The sequence below is a fragment of the Schistocerca americana genome, chromosome 5 (genome assembly GCF_021461395.2).
Source record: "Schistocerca americana isolate TAMUIC-IGC-003095 chromosome 5, iqSchAmer2.1, whole genome shotgun sequence".
NCBI lineage: Eukaryota > Metazoa > Arthropoda > Insecta > Orthoptera > Acrididae > Schistocerca > Schistocerca americana.
In genome coordinates this window covers 504,709,007-504,726,779 of record NC_060123.1, presented here as the reverse complement: position 1 = coordinate 504,726,779, position 17,773 = coordinate 504,709,007, and positions in this window count along the sequence as shown.

Here is a 17,773-nt window from a genome sequence, read left to right as displayed (position 1 = left end):
TCGCTGACGACTTCTGCCTTTACTACCGCTCTACTGGCATTGCAGCTGTTGAACGTCAGCTACAGGGCGCTATCTGCAAGGCGCAGTCTTGGGCTGTAGCGCATGGTTTTCAATTTTCGGCTGCCAAGACCAGCGTTATGCATTTCTGCCGGCGCCAAACAGTCCATCCTGAGCCGCGGCTTTATCTTGCCGACTAACTCCTTGCTGTGATGGAGACCCACAGGTTTTTGGGTGTAGTTTTTGATGCCCAGCTGACTTGGCTCCCTCATATTCGGCAGCTTAAACAGGCGTGTTGGCGGCATCTAAATGCTCTGAGATGCTTGAGCCACACCAGTTGGGGCGCCGACAGGTCTACCCTGTTACGGCTCTACCGAGCGTTAATCCAGTCCCGTCTGGATTACGGGAGCCTGGCTTATGGATCCGCTTCCCCATCTGCGTTGCGGGTTAAGGACCCAATACTACACAGCGGGATCCAACTTGCCCCTGGTGCCTTCCGGACCAGCCCAGTGGACAGCATACTTGCGGAGGCAGGTGTCCCTCACTTGCGGTTCAGGCGCCAAAATTTACTGGCCGCTTATGCTGCCCATGTTTTTAGCTTGCCCGGGCATCCAAACTATCGTCTCCTGTTCCCGCGATCGGTCGTCCATCTGCCAGAACGTCGGCCCCGGTCAGGTTGTACGATCGCGGTCCGCATCTAAGAGCTTCTCTCCGGGCTTAGGGTTTTCACTGTTCCACCTCCTTTTCGGGCCACTTTGCGTACATCCCCATGGTGTGTTCCTCGCCCTTGCCTTCGGCTCGACACGGCACAGGGCCCGAAGGACTCAGTCCCTCCAGAGGCCTTCCGCCGCCGCTTTTATTCCATCCTGGCCACGTATCAGGGCTCTGACGTTGTTTGCACTGACGCTTCGATGGTTGCTGGTCATGTCGGTTATGCGCTAACTCTAGGGGACCATTCCGAACAATGTTCCTTGCCGGCTGGCTGCAGCGTATACACTGCTGAGCTGGTCGCCATCTTTCGAGCCCTAGAGTACATCCGCTCCTGCTCAGGTGAGTCCTTCGTGATCTGTAGCGATTCCCTGAGCGGTTTACGAGCTCTCGACCAGTATTTCCCTCGTTCTCGTCTGGTGATGGCTATCCAGGAGTCCCTGCATACTCTTGCCCACTGCGGCCGCTCTGTGGTCTTTGTGTGGACCCACTGTCATGTCGGTATCCCGGGCAATGAACATGTTGACCGCCTGGCGAAAGAGGCAAAGATTGGGATCAGAGTAGAAGCAGGTAGTGAAGAAAGCATAATTGTAAGGGAAAGGGCGTGTGTTATTGTGTTGGAAAATTTTGCATTTTTTTACGATTTTTGTGTAGCTGTTAGGGCATAGGACGCTGTCTCCCACGTAACCTTTTGGCCTGTGCTCTCGTTAACATGGATATTCTTTCAACACACCACAACCCTATCTACAAAACTGTATGACCACTTACCAGTTGGTTGAACCAACAACAACAACAATGTCGTGACTTCTTGGCTAATGTTCTGTTTGCTGTGCTACAGTCTCCAATCTCCACCTGTGTGCTTGCAAAGGGAGAAAAATGTTATATCTTAATTCTAACTTACATGATGCTGTGTCACACTGCGTCTCTGCGTCACTCTGCGTCTGTGCCTATCACCTGAAAATTGCGCTTTGGGACGCTGATTGGCGCGATCGGATCACACCCAATAAACTCCGTGCCATTAAGGAGACGACGACTGTGTGGCGGTCATCCATGCAAGCCAACCGCAGGGACTCAGTCGTCCTTTGTTGGCTCCGCATTGGCCACTCCCGGCTGACACACAGTTACTTACTGCGTCGGGAGGACCCCCCTCTGTGTCGCTGCGGGGTGGCTTTGACAGTGGCCCACATTTTGTTGGCCTGTCCCCTTTTAGCTGTGGTCAGGCTGACATTTGCGCTGCCTGATGCGCTCCCTGCCCTTTTAACTGATGACCCTGCTATGGCTGGCTTAGTTTTACGTTTTATTCGGGCAGGGTTTTTTTATCATTTAATATGAATGTTTATGTTTTATTTTATTGTTTTGTGTTGATTCTGGCCTTTGGCCTATGGTTTTAAACTGAGTTTTTCATGTGTTCTCAGTGGTTAGCTTCTCCCTTTTTATTCTATGGTCGGCCAACCACTGCCACACTCCGTGTGATTTTAATTTGTTATGTCTGTTCTTTGTCTGAGTTTTTCTTGTCCTGTGTTGTCTGTTGTTTTTTTACTCTGTGTGGTAGTTTTTAAGTTTTGGAACAAGGGACCAATGACCGTTGCAGTCTGGTCCCTTTAATCCCACAAACCAACCAACCAACCAACACTGACATCGATGAATTCCGCTGACGACCAACATCGGCCAATGGCGTCCGATTTTCTCAGATCAGTAGGCCACTGTGCGAGCAGTCACAACACAACCGATCCCATTGTCCGAACGAACGGGCTTTCGACGACAGTCAGCGAAATTCAGATAAGTTGGTTTTCTTTGGTCGAATTGGTCGACATTCTCGGACACGAAATATGGACTGTGGGAGTTTAGTCCAAGAAAGAAAGAGTTTGTGGCATCCATAGGATGAAGAATATCATAATCCAGATGTAACTCGGAATTTATGAACTGAAAACCCAGTTTATTGGAAAGAACAAGTACACAAAATCTTTATCTGAAACTTTGGGCATATAAATTATAGTCTTCTAAGATGTTGTGGTCCCCTGACCTTCATTGCTTACATATTCCGCCCTCACAATCATATTCTGCACATCAAGACGCTTCATTCGATCCCAAACTCTATAAGATAAAGTCAATGTTGTATGAATTCATGTAAACGATATGAAAATAGCAAGTAAGCGCACCGTGGTTGAAATACTCGAGGCTGGCATACACACATACATTCCAGACACGGCGGTCACAGGAGCTTTTAGTTCGAGAGAGGCAGACCGCACGCCAGGAGGCTGGTCCCTTCAGAGGACGAGTCAATCTCGGCCGCCCATGGAGTGGACAGCATATCCCGAGTGAAAGGAAAACGACCCCGTGTTCGGCTTAAAAGCAAATACCACTACATTGTGTGGGAGTGCCCAGCCTACGCATTCTTTACAACATAGCACACAGTTTCAGAGATTTTCACAGGGAGACAGCAAACTCCAAACGCCGATGCTACAGATTTCCAGATTGGTCGCCTTAAACGAAACTTCTCCCGTTTTAAAATAGCAGTGCTGATTGGCAGACGATATTTCTCTATATTGAGTCCTTGCGATTAAACATTGTTCACTGTGTTGGCCACCACACTTATTGTGCAATGTGTACAGACAGAGTTATAGTTAAACACCTGCGAGTGAATTTTTGAGTGGCATTGCGGTGGACTGGTTTTCTGACCGGTGTACCACGCCATTAGTTAGACGGAGGGCGAATTGGAGTCCTTGACTTCATCAAGGCATAGGGAGAGTTTGATTGGCGAAGATCAATCCAGATAGAATGAGAGTTATCTTATTTGTCAGCAGCAAGCGGCACAGACAGCAGTCATCGCAGCTTATGGTATTGTGCGCTACAGCTCTTGCGAGCACCATATTTCCTCCACAACAGTATACTTCAATGCATTTCACATGCAACAACCTTGACCATACCTAGCAACATTCTAACAGATAATTATCCAAGTTGAGTAGGCGTGGCTCTCAGTCATTCTGCCAAGTCAATAACAATCTTAAACTTTGTATAGAAAATTCATTAGCGAATCCTATCCTTGAGAAATAACTTCATATTCCGAAAAGAACCCGGAAATAACTTGTTCAGTTCATAACTAAAGATGCCATTGTGATTTCTCGGAAAATGGCGACCCTGCCAAGATAGGTAAAATAGGTAAGCTACCAGAATAGAAAAGTGTCAGGATAGTTAGGTACAGCAAGTCGCAGTAGTAGCACTTTGAAGAACTTTCTTTCATGTATTAAATAGCTATTTGCAAAGATTGGGATCAGAGTAGAAGCAGGTAGTGAAGAAAGCAGAATTGTAAGGAAAAAGGCGTGTGTTATTGTGTTGAAAAATTTTGCATTTTTTTTACGATTTTTGTGTAGCTGTTAGGGCATAGGATTTTCAGGTGATAGGCACAGACGCAGAGTGACGCAGAGACGCAGTGTGACACAGCATCATATAAGTTAGAATTAAGAAATAACATTTTTCTCCCTTTGCAAGCACACAGGTGGAGATTGGAGACTGTAGCACAGCAGACAGAACATTAGCCAAGAAGTCACGACGTTGTTGTTGTTGTTGTTGGTTCAACCAACTGGTAAGTGGTCATACAGTTTTGTAGATAGGGTTGTGGTGTGTTGAAAGAATATCCATGTTAACGAGAGCACAGGCCAAAAGGTTACGTGAGAGACAGTAAGTAGACAAGATGGGGGAGAATTAACCAGATAGACAGCAAGTAAACGAGCTTATTGAGAATAGGACAGAAGGTGAACCTGAGAATAGGGCAGACGGTGAATCAGAAAATAGGACAGTCGGGGAGCTGCAGAATCAGCAGACTCAGTTAGGCTGGGATAAAATTGAGACAGATCAGACAGATGGGAATCGAAGGGACGAGAACATTGGACTTCCAGAATATGAAATTCCAGGTAGGGCACATTCTGAGCCAGAAATAGCCCACGTAGGAAATGGCAAAGATTAGAAGCGAAACGAGCACAGGAAACGCGTTTGTTTGCCGCATCTTCCGGGACAGAATACTCGTCAATACAATCAATGAACCGGCAGTTAGCTAACGTTCAAAGAGAAGTAGACAGTGAGGAAGAGGGGGAACCTTTAGAATACGTCTAACCTATCTTACACATTCTAAATATGTCCCAACAACAGACACAGAATTTTGCGGAGTTACGAGCGTCACGAAAAGGTTCCGTAACAGACGCAACTGTACCTGCAAACACAAGACATACAGAGAGGGCAGAATGCGGAGTTGTTTGCGCCACGTAATGGATCAATGACAAACGCAACTAGTCCTCAACACAGACAGCACGGGTTATTGCAGTTATCAAACTTAGAAAAGCCACAGCATAGTCCAGTAAACGACGTAACTGACCGAGTAGAAAACAATAGATCGAGAATACATAGTTCAGCAGAAGGTAGTGTTACAGGACAGGACGCGATCATGGAGATGTTACAAAAATTGAACGCTAGTTTGACGAAACAGAATATACAGATAACAAAACAATATCAGGAATTGAAACAGGATAATCAGGCTATTAAGACACAGATCCAAAAGGTTAAATTCCAGATGGAAGAAGGGATCGCCAGAATTGATAGTCAGATCACTCAGATAAACAAAGACGCGAAAGAATCTAGAGGAAGAATTCAGGTACTAACACAAGGTCAGCAGTAATTACACACTGACGTGGACAAGGTCTAATTGGACATCATAAACACTGACAAAAAGGTGGAACGTTTTACGAAGAAAGCTACTCGAACAGCAATACAAATTTCGGAAGAACAAGCAATTCAAAGCAAGGTGTGAACGGACAGAGTTATAGTTAAATGCCTGCGAGCGAATTTTTGAGTGGCATCGCGGTGGACTGGTTATCTGACCGGTGTATCACGACAATAGTTAGACTAGGGGCGAATAGGAGGGAGAGTTTGATTGGCGAAGGTCAATCTAGATAGAACGAGAGTTATCTTATTTGTCGGCAGCGAGCGGCGCAGACAGCAGTCATGGCAGCTTACGGTATTGTGCGCTACAGCTCTTGCGAGCCCCATATTTCCTCCACAACAGTACACTTTACTGCATTTCACACGCGACAGCCTCGACCGTACCTAGCAACATTCTAACGGATAATTATTCAAGTTGAGTAGGCGCGGCTCTCAGCCATTCTGCCAAGTCAATAACAATCTTAAACTTTGTATGAAAATTCACTAGCGAATCCTATCCTTGAGAGGTAATTTCACATTCCGAAAAGAACCCGGAAATATCTTGTTCAGTTCATAACTAAAGGTCCCATTGTGATTTCTCAGAATTTTAGCAAAATAAATAATAATTTTCGTTAGTTTCATGTTTTTCTTACACTAAGTAGATCTACTCCAGTACCCAAGTATCCCACTAGTTACGTAAGAAATTTTGTGAACTTTTGTGTCATTTCCTTACAGCAGATGACTCCAGAAGAGATTTATTGCTGAAAGTTTTTCAGGCATCTCTCTTTAGAACGTTAGGAGTGACTGACTTCTGTAGTAGGTTGGGGGTGGAAATTGCATCTTGCAGGAGCCACAGGGTAAAGGGTACATCTCAGATTAATCCGTTGCGCAGAATGACAGAATAGCACCCACACGCTCACAGCCTCAGTCAATAATTTGTTCAAGAAGCATGGCGCTTCTAATGCTTAAAGTTAGTACAGTGGATCTTTTTGGGTTTTGGTAGGTCGCTAATTTAAAAGTTTAGAATCTTTACTGTGTAGGCCTAAATTGTAACACCCAAAAATAATTTGTTCAAAGGTGGCATATCTTACGCTTAAAATTACTGTAGTGGATCTTTTTTGGGTTGTGGTACATGGGCATTAGCTATCTACTAATTATTACTACTGCTTAGGGGCGTTTTTATCGGGTGGTTTGCAAATGTAGTGTAAGTTTTTCCACTTTTTTGTGCTTTAGATGTTCAGAATGTTTTACTCTAAAATTTATCTTCGACTTTCACACGTAAACTCAGTAACAATCATTGAAGTTTTACTGACATTTTTACGCTGAATTTATCTAAAGTTGTGCAGAGTGTTTGCAGTCTTGCTTTTCTGTGTTAGCCCGTCTCCGTAGATGAATGGTCAGCGCGCCTGATTGCAGTGAGGAGGCCCCGGATTCGATTTCCGGTACCGCCGCGGATTTTTCCGAGAGGACTGGAGCGGGGTGCACCCAGCCTCGTGAGGTCAACTGAGAAGCTACTTGATCGTAGTAGCGGCTCCAGGCTGCGAAAACTGACAACGTCCGGGAAAGCGGCGCGCTGAACCACATCCCTCCTTAACGCATCCCATGATGCCATCGGTGAAGGAAGACACGGCAGTCGGTCGATACCAGTGGGTCCGCCAGGACCTATGGTCAGAGTTTCTTTAGCGTTACCACCAATCATTTCGAGAAATATAACGTTTCTCTCTTCATCTCAGATACACGCTGAGACTAAAACAAAACACGCAGCACAGAAGAATTACCCGAAAGGGACGGTAACTGGTAGATGTGAGTACGTGTACAAACAGACAATGGGCGGGCGACAAACAGTTTATTATCCCACTGCATTCCGGAACGTCTCCAGAAACACCTTCGGCCTGGAATGTCAATGTCTGCAGTAGCACTGTCTTTAGTGATGAATCCCCCTTCGAACTGAGCGCCGATGACCACCGAAGACTTGTCTGAAAACACCTGACTATCGCTCGCCATACTGACCGACAACCAGGAGTGATGGTGTGGAATGCAATTTTTTTTTCAGAGCAGGATCCCTTTGGTTGTCATGCGCGGTACTCTTACAGCATAGCGCTACGTCGACGATGTTCTACACCCAGTTTTGTTGCTCCTGATGGTAAGCTGTCGTAGGCTTACCTTTCAGCAAGGTAATGATCTCCCGCATACAGCGAGAGTTTCTACTGCTATCCTTCGTGCTTAGCAAATCATACCTTGGCCAGCAAGGTCGCTGTTTCTCTCTCAGATTGAGAACGTTTTGAGCATTATGAGCAAGGCCCTACAACCAGCTCGGGGTTTTGACGATGCGACGCACCAATTTGACATAAGTTGGCACGATATACCTCAAGAGGACATCCAACTACCTTACCAATCAATGCCAAGCCGAATAACAGCTTGCATAAGGACCAGAAATGGATCAACGTGCTTTGACTTGCTCACCTTGTGAAGTTCTTTCTCTCGAATAAATCATCCATTTTTTTTTCCTGAAATTGTTATCATTTTCAAATAACTTCCGGGAATTCAGCCAGGTAACACTTTCAGCGACCGCCTATGTTTCGGCGGGAGAACACACCGCCATTTTCAAGGCAAACTGCAAAGGACAGGCAACGTACATGCAAATTTCAAACCTCGGTTCTCGGACTGATGCAGGAAAGATAACATACACACTGAACACTAGTGCCACCAAAGATGAGCAGAGTCAGAGCTATCGATAGTGAGACTACAAACTCCCAGGTGAGGTAGTACTGACTCTGTCCCTCTGTTTTTTGACAAGGGAGAGAGCCATATTCCAAACAGAGTTTAAACAAACACCTCCATCCCTGTTAACGAGGTTGCTCGCTAATCTCGGCGGTCGCTGAAAGTGTTACCTGTATGAGTTCCCGGAAGTTATTTGAAAGCTGTATACGCCAGAAGAAACTTGGGTCTCACATTGTTATCATTTGTTTGTCTATATATGTAAATTACGTCTACCGATTTCTGTCCCATTCGGATAATTCTTCCGTGCTGCGTCGCTTTTCCTGCATAGAGTACATTGTAAAATTGTCTGTTTATTCCAATAACTGAAAAAAAGAGTTTACAGTATTCGCCACATTTTCTTGAGTAGACAGCTCTTTCAGGTACATTCGATGTCTTTTTAATAACAAAATCCGCAATGCGCTCATCTCCAAGAACAGAGACGTCGTGACATCTATCGCGCCAAAACTGGTTAAAATTTGACCTCCTTAATTGAATAAATTCTAAACTAACCCGACCTCGTTCATCCCACCAAAAAACGGCAAATGAGATCTGGTGCACTGTGACCCATCTATCTGGCGATGTTGTTGGGTGACGTCTGGCGACGGCATACGGCGATCGTTGCCGGTGTCACTGTGAATGCAGCCTTAAGCCGTTCGGCACACGGACTGTGCATTCGAACGCTGAGTGTGCCGAGTTTCTGACGTCATAGCGTGGAATAGCGCGTTCGGGAGTCCTTCCGAACGTGCAGAGCAATATCTGGCATGTCAGATATTCTGAGCGTTGACCAATGAGACGGCACAACGCCACCTACGTCACACGCCCACCGTCTCCCTTCAGTACAGAGTTGTGAGACGCAACATTGGCATTCATTTCAAGTTTATATGTATATATGCCGTTCTGAGCACCAGCAAATTAAGAATTACTGGAAAACCCATTGTTAACTGTGTGATTCGTTCCAATAAAATAATGAGAAACATCATATTCGTGGCAAAAGAATTATTGTAACCTGCGTATTATGAGAGTAGGCTATTTGAAGGCAGCAACAGACTGAAGATCCACCCAAAACGCATTGTCCTTGGTACAATTTGTTACATAATTAAATTTCAATTAGTAACATATCTACGATTAAGGTTTTCAGCAAGGGGTAACATACTATGATTCGATACAAGGGTTGTGTGGTTAGTTTAGGCTAATGAGTAGCGTCACTGTCCTGTATTGAGTTGTTTGTTGGGGCGATGGTTCCAAATTTTTTTCCTAACATTCGCGTTTTTATTATGTTCTGATACTTTATTATTAGTTTAATATAAGTATATAATATAATATTTGATGTTATGTAAATATAAGTTGACCTTTTTTTGGGGGGGTGACACCGGCCGTGGTGGCCGGACGGTTCTAGGCGCTACAGTCTCCTGGAACCGCGCGACTGCTACGATCGCAGGTTCGAATCCTGATTCGGGCATTGGTGTGTGTGATGTCCTTAGATTAGTTAGCTTTAAGTAGTTCTAAGTTCTAGGGGACTGATGACCTCAGACGTTAAGTCCCGTAGTGCTCAGAGCCATTTGAACCATTTTTTGGAGGGTGACTTGGTTCGATTGGCTTAATATACAGGACAGCTTGCTCTACTTGCATAAAAATATTTTGCTCCCTTTTTCTTTTACGCTTCGTTATTCACTTGCTGCAAAGATTCTGCTACTGGGTAGGAACAGTGATCAAGTAAGACTGACCTTGGGGTTTTACTAAAATGTGGGAATGATGAAATAATGTATATCTTATGCGGAGAAGTATTCCAAATTTGTACCGCACTGTTTGTAATGAAACTTTTATAAGCCTGTGTCCTTATTAATTGGACATGGTACTTGCCTTTGCGTGGACGATGGAGGAAATGTGCGTTTTAATAGAGCTAACGTGGGAATTTTACGCGCGCCCGTTGAGTAAACAGGGTGATTTATGAACTAGAAACATCCATCAACTGCCGCCGGAGTGCGTTGCGATGGCGTATACCACGTTGGGGCCTTCGGCCATAAATATAATAGACTGGCCCTGACGTCATTTTCGTGGCTCCAACATCTCTGGGCTGAAGACGCGTGAATGTTGGTAAAACATGGTTGTTTCGTGTTGCACTTATGGCTGTAGTCAGCGTTTTGTCGGGGGAAATGGCATTAAATTTCACGTGTAAGTGTTTCTATAATAGGGCAGATGCATTTATAGAAATCAGCTGAAGTGACTTTTATATGTTTTTTACACTTGAAATAGAGTATCACGTAAATTAAAGTGTTGAAAGTGATGCCTGTAAAGTCAGACTCTTATTACATTTTGGAAAGTATCTGTGATAATTCGGTTACAGAAGTAAGTATAGCTGTTTCTCGTTCCTACTCGTAGGTTCCCTAAGGATGAAAAAAACCGAAGGCAGCTTTGGATACAGGCCTTGAAACAGAAAAACTTCTTCAGAGTCTCACCTTTCATCTAAAATATCTTTTTTTTTAAACTGATAGTTTAAACTAATTTTTGTTGGAAGCGTTTGGCAGTCAATTGAGAAGTGTGGAGAAAATACGATACAAACATAGGATGGCAGACCGCTGATTTGAAATCCCACCACGTTTTGCCAACAGTCCCATGGTTTATGTTGGAGCCACACCAGCCGTATAGCTTCCGCACAGTAAGGCCATTCTACTAGTATCTATGGTCAAAGGTTGGGGCCCAAATACTGTATGCACAAGTCGCATCGTTCCTGAGCTGTTGTGTACATAGTTCTGTGTAGTGAGCGCGTACACAACTTTCCCACTAGAGCGCACCCCGCTAAGCACAACAGCGCAGGCGCAGCGCTCGTCCGTCTCCACACTACGAGATGGCGCTGCCTTAGAGACGGACCAAATTCTGCTTCCGCCGATCCGCGTATTAATATGTAACACAGCCAATGAGATTGCTGCTAACGTAGAACGCTTTCTCCTTGCGGATCACACTCGCACAGTGATACATGAACGCGCGAGGTATTATAACGAGTGTACAGACTTCCGATAAGTCAGTCTGCATTAGTCTGTACGAGTCTGCATTTGTCTGCACCAGTCTGTACCAGTCTGCATTAGTCTGTATGAGTCTATGGTCAAGTTTCAGTCTGCACCTAATAAGATTACCATATTCATGTACATAGCCATGAAGATAAATGAATAGACACTTTGTCAAGTATCAGAGATATGTGAGAATAAGATTAACGTACCAAGACCAAAGGAACTTCAGATTGTCAATTGTAAACAGCATCCAGAATCAAGTTACATAATGTCTATTTTTAATAAATGTGTGTAAAATTAATCAAGTTATGTTTAAAGTTGGTCACCGTCAATCTGCTACTCTAAGCGTGCAAGTGGCATTTCTATCGTCTGACCTAACGGCAGAAGATAAACATGCCACGATAAGACCAAGAGACATATTGCTGACTGTGATAAACCTTTTGCATTTCCTTTATGTTTTCGTCTTCTTTAAAGGCAAAGAGAGAATATGAAGCGGTAGTCCATCATAGAGCCTATGTCTACCGTAATGTATTTTTGACTTTCAGTTGTTAAAAAACAGAGGATTTTCTTGTACCAGTATGAGGAAGGGAGGATTCGTGCTCAGCTAGTGAACGAGTGAGAAGCACGTCATTTTTAGCGAGTAATTGTAGACCGCCATTTTGGGGTCGCTATGAATACGTGAGGAGTATGTATTTCATATGTGCACCGTTTAGAAAAATACAGTACTGTTTTATTAACAGAAAGGTCGTGTGAGTTGTTATTTCAAATAGTACAATAATTACAAGCACTGAAGCCCACCTGTGTACTCTGGAAATTTACGAAGATCCGATAACCTTAATCAGAACATGGTCAAGACCTCAAAGGAGAACACGGCGACCAAACGTAGCATTATAAAGAATGGTAAGCGCAAATCTACAGCGGAGAATGAAACTACTACGCCCTGCAAAATAATATGAACTAATACGAACTTATTTCCAGGTATAGCTCAGTTTATTGTGCTTGTCATTCATGCCGAAAAATTAATCTCATTAATTCAATATATTTTTAAAAAGCCACATTTCAACATTTTATTATCATCTATTCCATTATTTTATTATATCATAAAGTGGCGACTGTGACAGGACAAGACAGTATATGACACTGGCCGACTTCGTTAGAGTGACAAGTCAAATAATCTGATGGTGTGTGTACCGAAGGTCTTACAGTGCGCACACCACATGAGCGTTCAGCAGCACGTTGAACTTGGCACGCTCTATGTTAACGTTCGACAGCACGGTCCGTGTGGCGACGGGTTTACACGTCGGACGTCTGTTCGCCAGTACGCATGTCCGTACTCCTGACAGCTTAATGCAAAGCGAAGAACGGCAGAGGTGCGTGCAGATGCAGCTGAGGCGGCGTCGTGTGTTGTGTCGGATGCCGGCGGTGGGAGTTATGGTGCGATCAGTCCCCCACGGCGCCGACCCCCTGGACTATGCTTAATTTTGCGCCCGCCCGCCAGGCGAGATGGCGACGCCGTCCGATGGTAAATGGAATAAAGGGTAGCCGGAGGAGGATGGATGGAGAAGGGGAGGGAAGTTTGCCGGAGGCAGGAGAAGTTGGACGAAAGAACGGGAGAAAACCAAAAGGCGTTTTGTAAAAATAGTCACGTCTGGCAGCGGCGGCGGCGCGGCGCGCAGAACTTTAATATTGACAGTGGGCCGGGACGTGAGGCCGGCTGATGAAGCACAGTGTACACAATACAATGCGGCGGCGCGGCCGCTTATTGGCCCACCGGCCGCGGCCCGTGTGTTCACTGCAAACACCGCCCGCGCCCGCGCCCGGCTCCGGACAGATCGACGCCCGTCGGGCTCCGCTCGGCGCGACCGCAGACCGCGGTCTGGGAGGAGGGCGGCAGGCGGGAGATACGCGGCGATACCGACATACACCGCATAGCGGGACCAGCGTGAGCGACAGTGAACAGTTTTCTGGAGCAGTGATAAAACTAAATTAAACTACTAACAAATCATACCCAGTGTCTCCACGGTTCTACCACTACCCTAATCTGTAAATCCCTTACCTGCCCTATTCTAAAATATCCCAACAGTGCCTGGATGTTCGCCTCCCCCAAAATTCAACAAGGTCATTGCAGTCCTGCATATTATATCAATTTCCCACACCTTCTGCTTCTTATATCACCTTCCGATACAATACATTAACCACAAAATTCAGTCCCAGTAACCAGTATCCTATACACTAAACACCTATCCAGCGGTGCCACTATATCCATTTTCCACGTGAGCCGTGGCGCCATTGAATTAGTAGACTGTTCTGTCTGGCGCCACTGGCTCAGGTTTAGTACAGACTACCCCTCTTGTGGCCCCATTGTCAATAACTATGAGGAAGAGTTGGTATCTGTGGGTTGTGTCTTTAGAAGGTTTTTCTTGCCGATAAAAATATACGGGGTTTGCACGCCCAAGAGAGTCCTGACCTATGCTCTCCCTATCAACTTCGTCCATCTCGTTGCTTCCTTCCTCTCCCGTCGTCCCTCCTATGTGACTATCCCCAATTCCAACTCCCGTACTTTCTATTCCTCTGCCAGTGTGTCCCAAGGCTCCATCCTTTCCCCACTCCTCTATTTCCCGTACACTGCTGATATGCCCAAACCACCCCCACCTGTTCACCTCCTCCAATTTGCTGATGACACCGCCTTCCTAGCCATTTATCCTACCATTCAACGGTCCCAACGTACCCTCCAAAGCCACCTTGATTAATTCACCGCTTGTTGCAACCAGTGGTTCCTCCGTATCAACCCCTCCAAGACCCAGCCGATCATCATAGGCCACACCACCTGCTGTTTCCGTCTCGATTATTTCTACCTCACCATTTATGGCCATCCTATCCACCTCACTCCTGCCTTCAAATACCTTGGCCTCACCTTCAACTGCCACCTCACCTGGACTTCCCATCTCCTTACCATCCCACACAAAGCTCACAACAGACTCTGCCTCCTGAAACTCCTGTCCGGCCAGACATGGGGTCTGCATCCTCCCACCATCCTTCACACCTACAAATACTTGATCTGCCCCATGCTTCGTTATACCACCGTTGCTTGGATTTCCACCCCTCCCTGGTTCTATAAAGCCTTCCAAATCCTCGAAAATCATGCACTCTGCCTTGCCTTCCACATCCACCTTCCATCCCCCACGTGCATCCTCTGTGAACTCATCCCCTTCCCCCACCTTCTTCTTTTCCTCGAACACATCTACATCCTATATATTGTCCGCCGCCTCGATCCCCCTCACCCCCTAGTGTCTCCCTTCCTCTCCATCCCCAGCCCATTGCTGTGCTTTTGCTGTTGTGCCCCACCCTCTCTCCATCCCCACACCTGCTGCCTCCTTTCCCAACGCAACTTCCAGCAACTACCCCTCCCAGATGATGAGTTTCGCCCTGATGTCTACCCTTGCTACCAACTCTAACCCCACCTTCCTCCTGCATCCTCCTCAACGCTCCCTCTCCTCCTCCTCCCTTCTCCTGAGTGGCTTTCCCCTCCTGTGCCCCCTCCCTCTCCTGTGCCCCCTTAAGTGTCTCTGTGCTCCCTCCTGCCTTGTCTTTCCTCTTCATCTCCCACCCCACCTGTCTCCTACCTCTTGGTGCACACCCTGACATCCCTACTCTTTTCACCCCACCCCCTTCCCTGCTGCACCTTGCTCTCCCCTCATTTTCCTCTCAGGCCTCTCCCTCAGCAGGTTCCTCCTGGCAGTTTTATTCTTCATTGTGTGTGCATCATCTCTCCAAGTGGGTTTAAAGTGTCTTGTTCTGCATTGTTTTTAATACTGTGGCAAACTTTTAACCTGTGTGTGTGACTTCAGTGTCTTTTTTGTGTTCCACAAATCACCGTGTTTTTTCACTTTATGTCGACTTTTTTAATTGTCCCCCCATGAGTGTCTCCATGTCAGTGTATTTTTAACTCCATTATCTCCCCTTACTTTATTTTTATGTCCCCAATTTTTATCGCCTTTCTGTGTATCATTTTCTTCTTGTATTAGCTGTCATGTCACTCGGCTGAAGAGTAGCGGATTGTGCCGCTGACAGCCCTCTCCTACCTATATGGGGCAGGGGAATGTAATCACAATAAAGAAAAAAAAAAGCCCAAGAGAGAGGCACAAAGTCTGAGGATTGGCAGTAGCATTGTGACAAGAGGTGGTCACGTGGTCCGAGCAGCCAAAGTCACAAGCTGTGCAAGGAGGGCCTGCACAATGCGAAGATACCGGAGTACTTCACCGGGGTCAGCATCGACTACAAGCAGCAGGCCGACATCCTGTCGGTTGCTCGGCAACATCCGTGTCGGACGACCGCTCATGGTCTGGCTGCTCTCATCTACCTGGCTATCATCGGCACCACTCAGTAACCATTGCGATGCACTGGGGCTCCATGGAACTGCTTGCTAATAAAGGGGAGTAACATTCTGTAATCCTCGTGGTGATTTGTTTCATTGTCTACCTCCCCTCACTATTTTCTGGTTGTACCCGCCCCTCAGAGTTTTACTCAGTCGGCTCTTTGGTCGCAAATATTGGCAGTAGTAGTGCTAAACCACTGGTTGTTTGAAAATTTGTCCCGCTATTGTATTTCATTTCCTTTTTGGTTTGTACTCGGTCATTAATGTTCTAATTAATAAGCTCTTGGTCGTAGATGTGGCCAGAACAATTGTACTAAGGCACAGGTTGCCGTTAAACAAAGGAGGGAACTTGTGGCTAGATTTAGCTGTTAACTTGTTCAATTATTTGATTGTAATTGCGTTTCTCAGTCATTAGTTATAATCTGAACAACCTGTTGTATTAAGCTGTTCGTTTTTGTGTTTGAAAGAGTGGGTCTTTATTGATGTATTTTAGCTAGATCTTGTGGTTCCGCCGAGTGAGTCCTATTGTAATAAGTGTTCACAAGTAATGTCTTAAGACGTTGGCAAATTCTTTTTTTTTTTTTTTTTTTTAGCAAGATGCTCTTCCTGTTCGTACAGTCTTCAAATAAACGCAGGAGGGAGTCGTATGCCCCATTTGTCTATGAATCGTGTAACCTGTGTTCTGAATATTTAAATGTTTTAACCGTCTGGATATCGTATCAGTATTTTCTAATGAGGCCTAAACGAGCTTGGAAAACTATCTAAACTTACACCCAGATCGGCCATTATACTCTCCAGGATTAGGCACTGTTGCCTCTTCCGGTTTCAGAACGTATTGACCATCGATTCCCTGGTTTTTCCGGACACGTTTTTCGCTTACGCCTCTAGTACAACACTCGTATTGGGATCCTCTCCTTAGGCTTTCTGTCAAGACGCTGTCTTTAATCATCCCTACAGTTCACAACTTTTCCTCCCACAGAATTTATTCCGAGTTCTTCCCTATTTTTTTCATTACTAATTTTGTCTGAAAGGTTACATCATTTTACTGTCCTTATGAATCTCACTTAGACAGTTTGTATCTGGTTTTTATCAGCTTTTATCAACATTCGTGTTTTGAATCCGTAGAGAAAAGCAGACACAGAGATTGGTTTGTAGAACTTCATTCGTGGTACTTTTCTGGTTTTAATTTTTGGTATTCTGTTTATTGTGCCGCTCATTTGCTGGAACACACGTAATTTGTTCTAAAAATCCATTTCATATTTACAACTGAATATGTTCCTAAGTTCTTAGAATCAGTGAGTTGTTATAGTATCACTGATTACAATTTTGGTTCTAATAGTATATTTACTTTTGAAGGCCATTGTTTTTCTTTTATTTGTGGAAATTTTAAAATTATATTTCTCACATATCTTCTGTAACATATATGCTGCTCTTTGCGGCTCGTCTTCAGGTTTACTTCCAACAATCTGATCATTAGCAAACAGCATCATCTTAAGTATAATTTCTGATGCAATACAAATATCTCCGTTAATTTTGTACATTAGTTATCTAATCAGATTTGCCTATAAAAACTGTAAGCAAAATGGGGGACAAGCTGCAATCCTGCCTTACATTTTGGTTTACATGTATCTCTTTACTAGATTTTCCGTTTTCGATATATGCGTTTATTGTTGCGTCTTTATATACACGATTTAACAATTCAATTAGGCGATTTGCATATCCTGTTTGGGTCATGATTTCCCGTAATTATTCCCTACTCACTCCGTCGAATACTTTTTCGGAATCAATAAAAACTTTATTAGTCTCACCATTATATTCTCTTCTCTTTTCTAATATCTTCTTAAATGTGAAAGTGTAGCTGTACAGGATCGACCCTTTAAAACAGTTTTTTTTCTTCTAGTAACCGTCTGATACGGCTCATACTCATTTACCTAATATCCTTGCATATATATTATACCCAGTATTGAAAACGCTTCCTCCTCCACAATTTTCACATCTGTCTCTAAAATCTTCTTTAAATATAGATATGATATGATGATGCTATCAAGATCTTGGAATCTGATATCCATTCCAACATCTATTAATTAGAGACAGAAATCGTTGATTTAGTATCGTGCCCCCTTTTTTTAAATACACAAATGAAAAACAGTTTTGCATCACCCCGATTCCCAGAACTCCTGGAGATGGACGTTGTCTGTGGATATTGTATCACACACAGTCCCTTTGACTGTTCAGA